This window comes from Manduca sexta, chromosome 18, assembly GCF_014839805.1.
Source record: "Manduca sexta isolate Smith_Timp_Sample1 chromosome 18, JHU_Msex_v1.0, whole genome shotgun sequence".
NCBI lineage: Eukaryota > Metazoa > Arthropoda > Insecta > Lepidoptera > Sphingidae > Manduca > Manduca sexta.
Genome location: NC_051132.1, coordinates 561699 through 576975, shown reverse-complemented (window position 1 = coordinate 576975; position 15277 = coordinate 561699). Strand labels below are relative to the sequence as shown.

Sequence of the window (15277 nt, the reverse complement as noted above, 5' to 3'; positions counted from 1 at the left end):
ATCGAAAACGTATATATTTAGAAAGATATAAATATAGTTTGTCTTTGGTAGAAAGGTGATGTAGATATACTTTGCTTGCAAAATTACCACTGTCCACGATGTGTCATCAGCACCCATTTTTTCATGTTGTAGAAAGCATTTGGCTTAGTTTTACGACCTCCACAATATAAAAATTGAACCGAAATGAAATTCCATATCAATTAAAACCAATTAACTAAACAAAACAATACAATTTACACTCAGTGCATTCGCTGACACCTGACAATAGCAGTGACGTGTGGCGCGTCAAACCGAATTCCAAATTAATTCCTCGACAGTATTGTCCACGTGACAAATGATTATCTCCAAAAACAATCCATATTCATAATTATTGAATATCATTATACATATTTTAAATTAAATATGTAGAGACAAGCGGTCAGGTTCGAATTTCATTATAATTACACTTGACAGGTGTGTATTAGCATTATTGATGGTAATATGAAATACACATATTTACCGGTATGTGGTGCAGTCTGTGATAGCTTAGTAAACGAAAGTTTGCAGGTTCTCACATTAAGAGAAATTAAGGGTTGTTTAATTCAACAGAAAACTATTTATTATTAACAAGTGCGGAAAGGGAAATTACATCAGGCATACGGCTCATATTTATACATGACTACATCTTTTCCGCAACAGCTCAGATATAGGCAGAAGAACAATAAACGGAACCAATAATAAAGAAGTAGTGCCGATAAATTTGTTATGCAGAGTAATTTCTAGATCTGCCTAATAGATTTTTTTTTACTAACATGTTGCTGCACTATCAGCGGAACATACACTAATATTTAAATAATATATGACGTAAGAAAATCTTATACTTTATATTACCCTCGCTAAGAATGTTAAGTACTGCCACTAAGCGAGCAGTATTTAAACCGTATTACCTTATTTTAAGCACTCTATATAGCCCATAAGCGGCTTAAACACGGCAACTCCGACCAAGGAACATATTCGCGCAATATAAGGTAATCCGGCGGAGATGGGAAGCTCCGACGCCCTAATCGTGATAAACGCACCACTTCCGAAATCGTTGGGGTAATACCCGTAAACACCGCTCGTTGACAAAGAACGAACTGCTTTATGAACATGAAGAAAGTCGGTGTGTCGGCAAATTAAAAATATAGTTTGTGGAATATTTAATAAATATAAACTATGTAAACGAATATTAAAATGTAAAATATATGTAAAAATGTTATTTTTTAATAATAAAATGGAACTTAGGCGACTTTTAATATCAGAAGAATATAAATTTACGTAGTTAAGACACTCCAAACAGATTTCTTTATAAATAACCTGTTTATTGTTCCTTTACTAATAAATTAAAGAAGCCTTAAAGTAAAAGTTTTCATTTCAATATATCATACATTTTTGAACCTTAAGAACTCCCATCCCCGTCAACAATATTATCCTTTCTAAAGAGCGGAGTTTATTGAATTGATCCTTCGAGCCGGATTATCGAAATAATTTCACACCGACGACACAAATTGTACCCAGCCAGCGCTCTTTGATGAATATCTTATTGAAATTTGGCGTGACGATTTTATACAAAAAAAAATATCAGGCGTTTTCGTTCATTAAATATTTCTGAAGATTTATAGGTCTATTATTTGAATTGTGAATATATTATTTGAAATTAAATGCGAGTGCTATGTGCGTATATATTTTTTTCTTCTTATGTCTAAATAAATGTTATATTAAACCCCGTAAACAACATTTTGAAGAACCAGTAAGGCAGACATAATTGTATCTACCGTGAACACAAATGTCTCATGGCGACATACTATTTCCTTTCTCCCAGACATTGTTTGATACAGTATAGTCGGAAACTCAGTCCATGCTGAATAAAAGTAATATTCTAAAACAATAAATCATAGTGTAATATAAAGGTTGTTACACTGCAAGCTATATTATGTAAGGTGTTGGAACAGCTAATAGAACACGCTGAGACTGCGCTAACAAGAGCTGCCACCTCCGTGTGTCAGCGGGTGTAACCGAGTGCACGGTAACAACCACACACGAGATTTATGTAGTTTTATAGTGTGGTGTGAATGGCAAAAATATTAGATAATTTTATTCAAAGTACAACTGATGATATTGCCTCGGTGGCATAGTTGTACTGCATGCGCGGTACGGTAGCGCACTGAGGTCCTGGGTTCGAATCCCCGGGTCGGGTGAAGTGATATATGGCAATAGGCTCGCCCCTATCACATCTTGGGACGAAACACACTTAGCGAATAGTGGGTGCCCTGGTTGCGCCTCTGCATACCCCTTCGGGGGTAAACGCGTGATGTGTGTGTGTGTGTGTGTGTGTGTGAATTGATATCTACGAAGTAATTTGTTTGGAGAAACTTAGTGTTCCAATAGACCCTGTGATTTTTGGTAGGTGTAATTAAAATGTGGGCCGCTGTCGCGTCTGATTATAGGGGATGGGTGGAAGGGTTACGAAGAAATGTTTTTGAAAATGTATTAACATTTATTCATTTAAGTAATTTGTTAAAAATATTATCAACGATATATCTCGTAACTCACTTAGATTATTTTTTAATAATACTTTAAAACGAATATATTATTTTCTAGTAAGACCTTTAACATTTATTATACCGGTTCTACGAAACGAATCATCATGACAGAGTTTTGTTAAAACTAACCCATTAAGATAAAATTCCAAGATTTCGCCATTCATCCCAAAATGTTGCTTACTAGATTATACTTTTTGTCTCCGTTATAACAAAATCTTAAACAAAATAAATCACACTTAATTCAACACAAAAGAGCAGCATTAATACTTCAGAGCGCTCAATATCAGCGCCGCGCAGACGGACAGAGTCAGCTAATGCGGGATAAACTGCGGGAACACAATGCTCGCGGGACTCGCTCCCGCTACAAATCCTTTGTCGAGTTGTTTTGTTTCGTTTCAGGAGCCCGTGATTGGGTGATTAAGTGTTGTTGAATCACGGGTTGAATTACCTTTCGACTCGTGCAGTTCACGGCGATTTGCACCGAATTTACATCAATTAGTACATGTTTTAGCGTATAACTGTCTGACTGCGGGAAAAAGAATTGCCTATTTAATGATTAGAGAATTGATCTTCAGCAAAATGGATAGATTTGAATGCTGGCCATAGGATATATTTTATATTTGCCTATACAATGAGCAAACCGCCATAGTGGCCTACGTAAGTGTGCCACTTTGGTATCAGCCTATGTATATCCGATTCCAACAGGCCGCCATAATTGTGTCGACTGCCGATGGGTAATCATATCTCATCAGTCGACATTCTATTAGACCCCACTGCACTTACCATTAGGTGCAAAAGGAATCACTCTGCCATGCATGTATAAAAACGAAGAATGCCCGCGTGCAGCATCACCTACCATCCTATACACATGTCCCCTTTCATAAGGAATGAACTACAACCAAAAAGAAACAATAAAATATTCCCGTCCACCGACCACGTTACAAAGTACCTAATTTTTCTGTACAATCTTGCATGAACTTAAATGAAACAAGTGAATTCCCCTTCGAGCCGACAGCAGTAAACCGCACGGACAGATGTTCGCGTCCGCAGCGAGCTAACTGTAGTTATGAACCTCGAGTGTAACTGGCGAACTTTCCATTCGGAGCTATACTCGTACATTAACTTCATCCCAAGTCACTTAAATGCAGCTTTGAATAGAATTCATTCGAGGATCATGGATTTTCATAAAATATGCAACGTTTAGCTGCGCTTCTAGTTAAACTTATAAAGATGAGTTCTATATTGTCCTCTCGGCTGTTGATTACATCCATTGCTAATTATGTAGGGCTTTTTCTATATTTTTAATAACTTTTGTTCGTATCTGCGCCTGTGTCAGTGCCCGGGATAAAAGCTTTATTTAATTGAAACAATTCTCATAATCTGTGAACAATGTAGAAGATAACCCTTTAAATTTAAACTTATAAACAAACTTAATAATATTAGAATGAATAAGAACAATAAAGGACTAGGGGAATGACCCCAGAGGTAATTAGTAACTGCGAACGCCTGCAGTGCTTGAGGACTTGTTGGAGAGTTTCTACTATTTAAGGAATAGGTGAATTTGAACAATGTAATTCATTGGGGTTTAGAAATGCTTACTACAAAAGAAAACATGTAGCCACAAATACCTATTTTAGCATAGGTTTATTTAACCAACAAGCCGGCATTTTCCTGGCGACTAACAATAAATGTTACACCTTCGATATTGAAATTGCATTCTTTCTAACAGTCGTGACGGGGTAATAAAACTTACAAAGAAAGACAGACCTAGCCCATTTAGTATTACGTTAATTTTTCATAACATCTCTCAAAGGAAATTTTTCATAAAAAACTCTTAATTAGACATGAGTTTCTAATATTTTTTACTCTCAATATTCGTTCTTGAGCAACTATTTACCGAGGTCAGTTAATTAAAAATTATAAAACTTCACCAGAGCTCATTAAATTAATTGAAATAAACATCGGGAGAACTTCAAAAGTTTTGCGAAGAAACATTAAAATTAGACACTCGAAAAACTAAAGCATCGAGTGAAACAATATAACTGGAGGCCTCGGCCCGAACTCTGATTGTCGCTGCTAGCAATCATAGCCTACAGTAGTTTAAGGATGGGACTGAATTGATCCTGTGGGTAAATTTTAGATTTTAATGTCTTACTCATTGGGTCCTATTTTAGAAGTTCGGCCATAATCTCTACCCTGGTAGTATCATGTTACAAACCCGGTGTTGAGTTTATTATTTGAAGTTAAACTTGACGCATGCCATTAGACAAGTGAGCCTCTCGTCTCGTCAGTATAAAATTCAGCCCAGTAATAAGGGTACATGCACAATGTCGACGTATAAAAAGGCCGTAACATTAAAACACAAAGTTTTTACGAGACCAGCCAAGTTTGGGCAGTAAAGCATCGGCTTTATAACCAATCATTCAAATTCAGAAGACATTTCAAGTAGAATATCTCTAGGTATACTAATAATTGTAATTTTGATGTCCTTTTATAACTTTAATGAATAGAGGACAGTGTTAGCCTCTAAATTAAAATCAAGCTCTGCACCACCTCATTTATTTTCTCTTCTTTATAATCTGACTAGAGATAACAGGCCTTTCACAACGCAAAGAGCAAACGATCATAAATGCCCTGATATAAGTAAACATAAAGATCCACAATAACAGAACAGAAAATAATTAACTCCACTTAAAATATATTAATCCGCTAAGAGTTCCATCGGCGCCGGCACCTGAAGCCCGACGTGCCATAACTCTAGTTTAATTTAGTCCCCGACCGCGACATTTCAAATTACATTGGATTCACTCTTTGTAGTTTTTAATCAACGCTAGACGTCGGACGAGACGACCGCAATTTCATTACTCCAGCTGCGATGAGATGTGCGACTTATCTTATTTGAGTACTGCGACCAATTTATGAACCATTTACTAATGTTATGCAAGAATAATGTTTCTTTTCTGCGGTTTACATTTATCTGACGAGTGCTGTCGCCTGAGGAGTACTTCGCCCGGTCAGAGAAAAGCGACACGTCTACAACTTTAAAATGTACAGTATTGAATGGTAATCCAATTTACTTCTGACCCGAGGCATTAGATGTTAGATTACACTGGTAACAGCATCTAAAGACGCAATATCTGATCTAAAAACTTAGTAGGTGCGTCACATTTCACAGCGCACTTAGGCGCTAAAACCTTAAAACAAATAGTTCAATTGGAGCTTAAATAAAGGAACTCAGCGAGAACAATCCGTATCTAGGTAACATTAGTCTGAACAAACTTATGTTACTGCGAATGACTCCATACATTCTATTACACGCAAAAGTATCGTTAGCGATTCCATTATGTTCCACTTTGTGCCAGAACTATACAATATTGCTATCGTATTGAGACTATGTTCGCACAAGCTTTTTCTCTCGTAATGTATCCTACATATGTTTGAAATTCAAAAATATATTTGATACTCTGATTTGTTAACAGCTCTATCGCTCGACCATGGATTACTGTCTAACTACCGAGATAAATAAATGCATTGCTTGCATACAAATGCAATACAATACAAATGGTCAGATATTTCGGAAAACCTAATATGAGATTATCAAGACAGATCTATAGAGTTCACTAACCGAGGACAAATACCAGATATTAAACCATGATCCCACCAACTACAAAACCTTTAGTTCACCAAATTGACGTAAGAAATCCCACCAAATTGTAATTGAACAAGCAGCGGTCACGAACTCCGTCCAATAACCGGACAACGCCGAGAGAGGCTCCACTCACCCCTATTTATTAGGGGTCGGGGCTCAAATCCGTGTAACTCAGAAACTAATTAAAGAAAACCGCAGGTGTAAGGTGACCTCGTGGTGGGTCCAGGCCGAGCTTAATTAAGACGCGCCGGCGACGGGAAATGAGTCCTAAATAAACAGTGGTAAGATTTGTTTTAGTTCGCAGGGTCATTATTATAATTGGTGGTCTTGTAGATGGTTGACATTTTTCAATTCACTTCTATTTTTTCCTTTATATACTCGCGAAAGTATCTCCGAAGTGAAGTGGGTAAAAGTAAACCCTAGTGCATTAATTGCTGGCCTAAATTTCGACGTATGATACCAAAGGAGATAAAACTAAAAAAAATATAAATGGATTTTGGGAAACTCCTTAAAAATAAAAAAAGATTTTAAGCTAAATATTTCTAAGAAACCTTGAAAAATACAACGTTAAACGTCTTCTTTAGACATCATAAAACTTGAGACAAGATATTCCGTGTTCCGCGCCGTGTCACGCAACGGGCGCACGAAGCGTGCTGAGCGGCGGGCGGCGTCGCGTGCTCCCGGCGTGCTCGGGTATCACGCTGCAAGCTAGCTACAGTGACATATTGACAATAGGATTATTAAGTTTTTATGGTAAATTATAACTGAAGTAAGTGAGTCGTTTGAAGCTAAGTGATCAGTTTACGAATGTAACCAAAGATATTCGTGCAGCTTACCCATAGAAATAATTAATGGAAGGGGGTGTGGCGGCACAATTAATATACACCGCCATCTCGTCAACGCCATTGAAACTGCGAGATGAATATCGATAATTAGGATGCAATTACACTAGATGGCGATAGTAAATCCTGAATTGAGGATTTAAGCGCGCAGCATCAAACAGGAATTTAAGCGACGCGCAGTACCTATACATACACCGCCTCCGAATAGGAACTATAGGAGGAGCCGCGGCCGATCAGGCGCAACAACTGCTTGACTGGAAATCTTTCCCTTCCATAAAGGAACACACGAAAACTTCCTTTACAATGGTGGCTACCTACATGGCGCCAAAGATGTCTCAGCTTTCGCTAGCGGTAGGATATATTTTGTATCCGTCTGTATAGGCCCACTATCATACACAAGGTGTTAAAAGCTGCCAAATCATCTGTCTTCAGTCGACACTCTGTCTGGACCCCATTCCGCTTAACTGATGGTTCTGATGGTGCAGGCACAGGAGGAGCAGACGTCAGTTAAGGTTACAGCAAGGTGACCATATTAAAAAGGGTAGACATCGTCTGTGTCTTGCCTTATATAGTTACAAATATAACTTTCAATGTTATTGCATTCCAAATACAGGGAAATATACAATGTATGACGTCACATGAACACTAAAACCGTGCCGAATTCAGCTCGACTAAACTATTTGTAATAAAGTGCGCCGCGTGGTGCCGCCAACAGCCTCCGCGCAATAAACGCGGGGCTGTTACCGATGTCACGCGAGCACCGGATTGAAAGTAACGACCTCGCGCATGGTGGAGGCGGAGAGGGGAGCTCTATTTGATACTGTCAAACTATTATAGTCTGTTCTAGTGCTGGGAAATACATTTGCCGTCGGATTAAGCCGTAGACGTTATCAGCACACAATATATTCTCGTCTTCATAGTATTGGTTGATAATTATGCCGACTATCGAAAGGTATAACATCTCGCGCTGGGAAACATATTTCTTGATCCTCATTACGCTTATCAGATACAATCACATTGCCAAGCAACGAAAGAAGTCAAACAGAGCCACATTGTTTTCTCTCATTCTGAACATCACTGAAAGGGTAATCTATAGTACAAAACGTAATCCAAATATCCTAATGTCGATCAATAGGAGACAGAATGTGCATTCCTGGCCGAGCGCCAGAATAGTGCCGCCTGTTTGAATTTCCATCGCTGGGCACCGAGCAAAGCTACAAGGTTGATGGCCGCTTGTATACGCTTGTATTTTTTACAGCATTAAGAGACCAACACCGTTGTAGTAAGACTATCTCACAGAAACTAAACGAGTAACCACAAATTGCCATTGCTTTCCATATGGTTAGTGACGTGTTAAGGAGCCCTTCCCTTCACCGTCCTAAATCAAAGTCGAAAGTATTTTTATTTAAATTGCCTTTATTTAAATCATCTTTATTCAATAGCCTTTAAGCTTTTAAATCGTCATGAATCTAACATGGCTTTGGAACGTGTTATCGTTGTGAAGAAACGGCACACGAAACATCCCCATTCCATTTTTTGGCCATTCGCGCATTTTTGAATGTCGAGATCACCAAATGTTAGATAACCCACCAACTCGTCAACCACCCAACACAATAATATATAATAGATCCCAGGCGGGTTTTTCACCACATTCCTACTGTTATAATCAAACTCCACGACCTTTAACTTAGCCAAATATTTGTCAGTGTCGAAACACTTCTCAATAGCTAAAACATTTGTAGTAAACGCTAAATTGTTATTTGTTGTCTAGAACAAACATTATTTCCACTTCATTTAGTTCTTCACTCAATTGCGTTCTAAAGGCAAAGTTAATTTAATGTTTTGTTCAGAAACAAATTATCTATGATGAAATTGGAATAATCTAGTCGCGCGTGAACGTTTTTTTTATATTGATCCCGCATCAAATTAACAGCCTAGGGGATGTCGAAGTATTCGTGAACCATTGCTTGCGTACCAAGTAAAATGCGATCGTTCCCAAGGCCCGTCAGGCTGGCTTGACGCTATCTGCACTAATAATAATCAGGCCGTGGGACCGCATCTTAAATTGGCACTACTCCGATTAGTAAAGGAATAGAGTGTAAAAAACTGACCAAATGAATATCATGGGGTCAATCGTAAGACCACAGTTTAAGTAATCTAAGTTACGTGTGTATTCATTGTGAATTACAACATTCATTACCCTTGAATGAAAACATCTCGAGGAATCACGACTAGGGAATTCGAAGTTACCAAACTGTATGTTTTGAAAGAAAACCACAAAAGTAATAAATTAATTAGTATACGGGACTTGGCTTCCTTACAATTCGCATAATGATCCCGCGGTGAGTTTAGTTCCGCGTTTTATTTCCTTCTTCACAACTTTTACCATGACTTATCAAGTTGTTGGTTTGAATTTAAATAATAAAAATTAAAGCAAAGTAAAGACAACAAAAGAAAAAACTTGGAGTACTAATTTGATAGAATTTTGAATGGTTACCAACCCAGTAGACTACCATTAAACCAGATAAAAACTCCAAGGTGTCATAAACGGTTTCTAATAAGCAAGAGTAATCAGGAATTCAACAGAACCGCTCAACACTTTAAGCTGTTTCTCTCTGAGCTCGTAACTGATCCTTTAAGCACTTAATTATAATAAACGTTACACTAATAGCTATAATTAAATAAGGTTTACCATAAAGACTGTCTCCGTGGTGTAGTGGACGTTAAGTCAGAAGTGAAGTCAGAGAGATCGCGAGTTTAAAGTTTGAAAGACTAGACTCTAAACTCCGAAGTATTTTTAGGAAATGTTATCATTTATAATGTACTGTCTACACGTGTTTCCTTTTGCTATAACATCAGCCTGAAGAAGAAAATAGGCAGCCGGTATCGAGAAGTATGTAGATGAGGTACAGGTATGGGGTGGACGCCGGCAGCAAACGACACTTTTTAATTAGGCATACTATTTCAGATTCCAGTTTTTGCATGAATTAAAAAGTTACTATCAAATCAAGTCACTCAATGTAAAAAATAAATCATTAATTGTATATAAGGTGATTTATAATTATGTCCGCTAGAAGGTAACAACCAGACGGCGTTGTTATTATTAACATCTTACTTTATAATTAATATAAATATAAGCATAATCAGCTAAATCATACATAATTATTAACGCTATTACATATTAGATGAACTGCTAAAACTTGAACCGGAAGTCCATAACAACTATATCATTAGCTGGTCGGCATTTTAATTGGATTACACTACACGAAACATATAAAAAGTAATAATCGAAATAAACTTGTTCAATAAAGTTTGAGTTAAATTAAACATATTCTGAACTCAACCGCTATGTATTACTCAACCAGAGAGGATATGGATAAAAAGTTTCTTACGTCTCGCGAGCTCTTAAGAATCGATAGACTATTTAAAACGCACACTGATGTACACAACGAGTTATTAAATGAATGGCAATGTAGGTGGGACTCGTCTTCGAAAGGGCGTCATTTATATAAATACTTTCCGTACGTTCGCGATCGCCTAATTAAAACTTGGCTAGAAATAGATTACTGTGTATCGCAATTTCTTACCGGCCATGGTAATTTTAAGGGTAAACTGTTCTCATTTAGGCTGGTTGATTCTCCTGCGTGCCCATGCTCTACACCTGGTTACGAGGTTGAACAATCTGCTCATCACGTACTTTGGGAGTGTGGTCTCTGGCATGAAGAGCGCAACATCATGTTAAACAGTATGCAAATAACATCTGGGGTTGTATACTACATGGACCTTGTTGAGACTAGACGGAATTTCCGTGCTTTCCGGCGTTTTTGCCATGCCTATTGTAATCAAATCTAACAGCTCATGTGATAGGACCCTTTCATTTAATTTTATCCGTGGTGCTTTATAACTAGCTTATCTAGTTGTAAACGTCCCTATCCTTGAGGTTAAATCGCCTCCTTACATCATGATTTTGTCACCCGCATTGCTCTGGAGGGAAGTGGACAATTAATATTTCCAACTCCTCCCTATTTTTCTATTTGATTAATTTCGTTGCGGGATAATGACATATTAGTTTTCCCTGAGCCTCGCCGAGCTTCACTGCTCGGTGTCACAAAATGCGTGCCACTGCTGATCCTGGCTTACAGGAGTTGTAGTGGTGGGTGTGAGGGCGGGAAAGTCTCTATATTCTGAACTCCTCAGTAATATAGAAGCAGTTGTCGATAAATTGTGATCACCTGACGTGCTGACTACGCCGAATAACTTCGCCGAGCTGAGCGATAGAACACCGCAGACACATTTTAATGTATGCGTAGGGTCGCCATGCTGACAGACTGCAAACAGTTAAATGCGAGCGAGAAACGTGTTCACCGCACGTCACATGATAATATAATTAACGTTTATTTTATACAACTGAATAACAAAGGGGAGGTCGCTCGTCTGCTGGTGAACGCCTCGTCTGGAAGTATAGTAGCAATGACAAAACTTGGTGTGATAAAGTAAATTATATCCTGCAGTGGGCAGTATACATATTATATGTAGCAATATATTTAAACTTTTGTTTTTATATTTTTTTTTAACTGATTATAATATTTCTTTTAAATTTAAGTGGCCATGCATAGTTCTGTTACCTTATAACATTATACTGTACAGTACACCTAGTACAAATAATAAATAATTGCGTAAGTTTCGTATGGAGCAAGTTATCGTTTAAGTATTTCTCTACATTTCTTCGACTATATAAAAAAAAAGCTTCGTGCTTCCGCTTTATTGAAAGTTTACTGTTCCATGGCTACACAATTTACTATTCAAAGCTTACATCCGCAAAGGATGTTCATGCTGCCGAATTTTAGTTCCAAATGCGCTCACGGGGCGCTGTTTAAATTTCATACATAATTTTACTTAAACGAGATTATAACCTTATATATAACGGAAATATTCATCCTATACAGGTCTTTCTATAATATTATGCAGTTGTAGCGCATTCTTTAGCGGAAGAAAAGCAGAGTTTTACATTAGCAAATCAGACATGCTGCACAAAAGAAACAGCGTCCCTTGTTGCAAAATAATTGCAAAGTATTTTACATTATTTCTGTTTGTGAAAGCAAAGCAACTACTAGCATTTCAAAATCGTCATGTCGGAACAAAACATGAACATAGTTTGTGTGATGTAAAAGCGATGTCAAAGAGGTCGGAATGCTGCGAATTAAATTCAGGAATGTTGCAAACTATTTTGGATATGTGAGGGCAAACCTCGGTACAATGAGAGGAATGCCTACTGGTCATGCCAGGGTAAAACTGTTCCATATAGCACCGGGCTACATAGGGCCAAAGGCGACCTAGTTAACTCGGAAGCGCCTTTGAAACGGCGGGTCTTGGGTCCCATTTCCGTTTCAGTTTGGTCATTTATGTTGTGGTCATGTCACTCAAGACGCAAGGTAGGTACAGAACAGAGTTGCAAATAGTTTTAACTAAATTATTCTTGCGGCTACGACTGCTCTAAATGCTTAGTAGCGTGGGATATTCCAATACTTCAAAGCATTTTACTGATTAAGTTAATTTTGGTAGAAACGGTTTTAACATGATATAATACATCATATAAAACCTACTACTGAATTAGTTTTTGGTTTTTACAATTTCCGAGAATTGGAGGGGCTCTCCGCTTTCATAACATACTCACGGCTAATAAGAGAGAACACGTTTGCCGACAAACTATTCCGCAGCTTAATAGCAACTCCTGAACTTTTTGGTTCGATCCGACGAGCCGGTGACCACACTGTGGTTCCGGAAAATAGTTTTCAAATAATTGGTCTAATTAAAAGAATATGAAGTGAAATGATATCAGTTATAGCCAAACTGGAATGATTAGAAATTGAGATTATCTGATGTTTCAGGATAACTAAGATAAACTACACACTATGCGATGGTTGCAGGGACTGTCCCATAGAAAGAAAACGAGTTTTAAATTACTTCCCGAAAGTAGACTTGTAAAAAAGCCTCAGACATTAAGTATACTAGTTAACATAACTGAATAATGTCCATAATAATTATAATTAACAATATTTTGTAAAGGACTCTATCAGGTATGCAGTTTTCCTCGCACTGTTTTCCGTTGCTATTAAAACAAATTGTAATTAGCAATGAATCATAACTTCGAAGTCGCGCGCTGGGATTGAATCGCGGAGCTTGCTCTCGACAGTCCATTAGCTCCTGTTACGCTATGCATAATAAAATTGTATATTTCACTAAAATACACAAGATTTTCTAAAGCTTAAAAACTTCTTAGATCTGAAATAAGTTCTTTCAATATTGCAATTTTGCCGATTTATATAAAGATGTTTGATGCATATACCTACATGTCAAACTGTGCATACATTTGAATGAAATTTGGCATCGACTAAGCGTATGGAATACCATATAACTTGATACATTTTTATATCAGATAAAATGCACATCGATATTTGCTTCAGAAAAAGATAAACGCAGTTGGAGCCATGACCAGAGACTTACAATTAAATGTGAGATCAGGTCCCGGAAACGATTGCGTAATCACTCGAAAGAATATATTCGGGGAGCACCACTTTACCAATCATTTTTATTTACGCTGATATATGTATTGTTAATGTATAGCATAAATATTGTGTTTTCGTTATGTCTATACGTGGATTAATAAAGCATATGAATGCCTTAAGTAAATTGAACTTTAATGTGCATGTAATATGACTGAATGTGAACGAACTTGACTGCCTCGGTAGTTTAGTTGTATTGCGTTGCGGTACGACGCCGCTCTGAGGTTGCACTTCTACACCCCGTTGGGGAAAAGGCTTGAGGTGTATTAACATAATTGACTATTTAAAAGAGCTCGTGTTACACTATTTCGTGCTCTACACTTTGGATAATACGATCTCAATATAATTTGGACTAAAGAGACATTGCGTCCCTCTAATTATGCAGACGTGCCTTACTGGCCGCACACCCGCTGTGCCCGGGCCGTGACCCGTCAGAACAAACTATGTATATCCAAATGTAGGTGTTCTTTATCCAGTGAAATACAAAGTATATCCAGTACCTCGTGATAAATGCCCAAAAACTGATGTAAATACATAACATTTTAGTCATCATCATCATCAGGCACATAAAGTCTACTGCTGAACATAGGCCTCCTCTAAACATTGTCAAACCGACCTATCAAAAGCGGCCTGCGTTCAGCGTGTTCCTCCGACCATTTAGTAGTAACATATATTTTTTGTAGTTAGGCTTGTTTAAATTGGTTACTATATACAGGTAACCTACAAATACATAAGACCTTTGGCCCACCAAGTTGTTTAAGATATATTGCCTAACTTAAATACCTTCGAAATTCTTACAAATCTCTCTGGTCTCCCACCTGGCCACTTAATTCATTATTACCCCACAAATAAAATTTAAATTAATTTGACTTGAAGTCCCAAAATCCCAAAAGACAAGGAATCTTTAAAGACATAGGCCCTTAAAACTCATGAACTAAGTGTTTTTTTATGCATACATATGAAGTCATCATTTTCGATGTATACTAATAGTCATACTGTAATCAGCAGCCATCAATTGTTTAGAATAGACCCAATTACTGTAAGTTTCAAGCGCTAGGTTTTGAAACGGGTACGCCAATATGATCCCATTGCACCTGAGGGTAAGTGGAGTGTAGTCCAGGTAGAGTTTCAACTGACGAGGGATGATTACCCTCGCTAGTTGACATAATTATGCCAGCCTCGATTCCGTACCTCTCCTTTAAGACGTTTCCCGTTTCATTACTAATTTAGGAAGGAATTTTTGGTTGTCGATAGGAAATATAGTTTTAGCAAAATGGATTTAGGAAAGTTGTATAAAAAGGAAACAGTGAAGCGAAGTTAATACATCATTAAATTTATTTAGTATCAAGATCCAAATGCACATGAATGTTATGTAATCGTGTTTAAAGGTGAAGTATCATTTTTTATACGTTTTCCGATATCGCGCTCCACAACCCATGTAAGAGCACCCAGGGACCACCGCATGCAAATACCAAGTATACTTATATTGGCCATGTTACAATAACTTGCCAAATGTGTTCCCGAGCGAACCCCATAGAGCATTCCCAATGATTATGTAATGTTCCGCTGATGACATCGTGACCTACATACAATTCGCCAAAACAAGTTATAATCGAATGTAGGGTAGATTATAAGTGATATTTGAATCTAGTTAATAAGGTT

At 37.5% G+C, this 15277-nt stretch overlaps 1 protein-coding gene across 1 annotated transcript in view; it reads right to left on the bottom strand.

The window, feature by feature from the left end:
* LOC115447778 (complexin) overlaps positions 1 to 15277 on the bottom strand; it is a 289970-nt gene that overhangs the window by 273960 nt on the left and 733 nt on the right. The gene's annotated exons all lie outside the window — the stretch shown is intronic.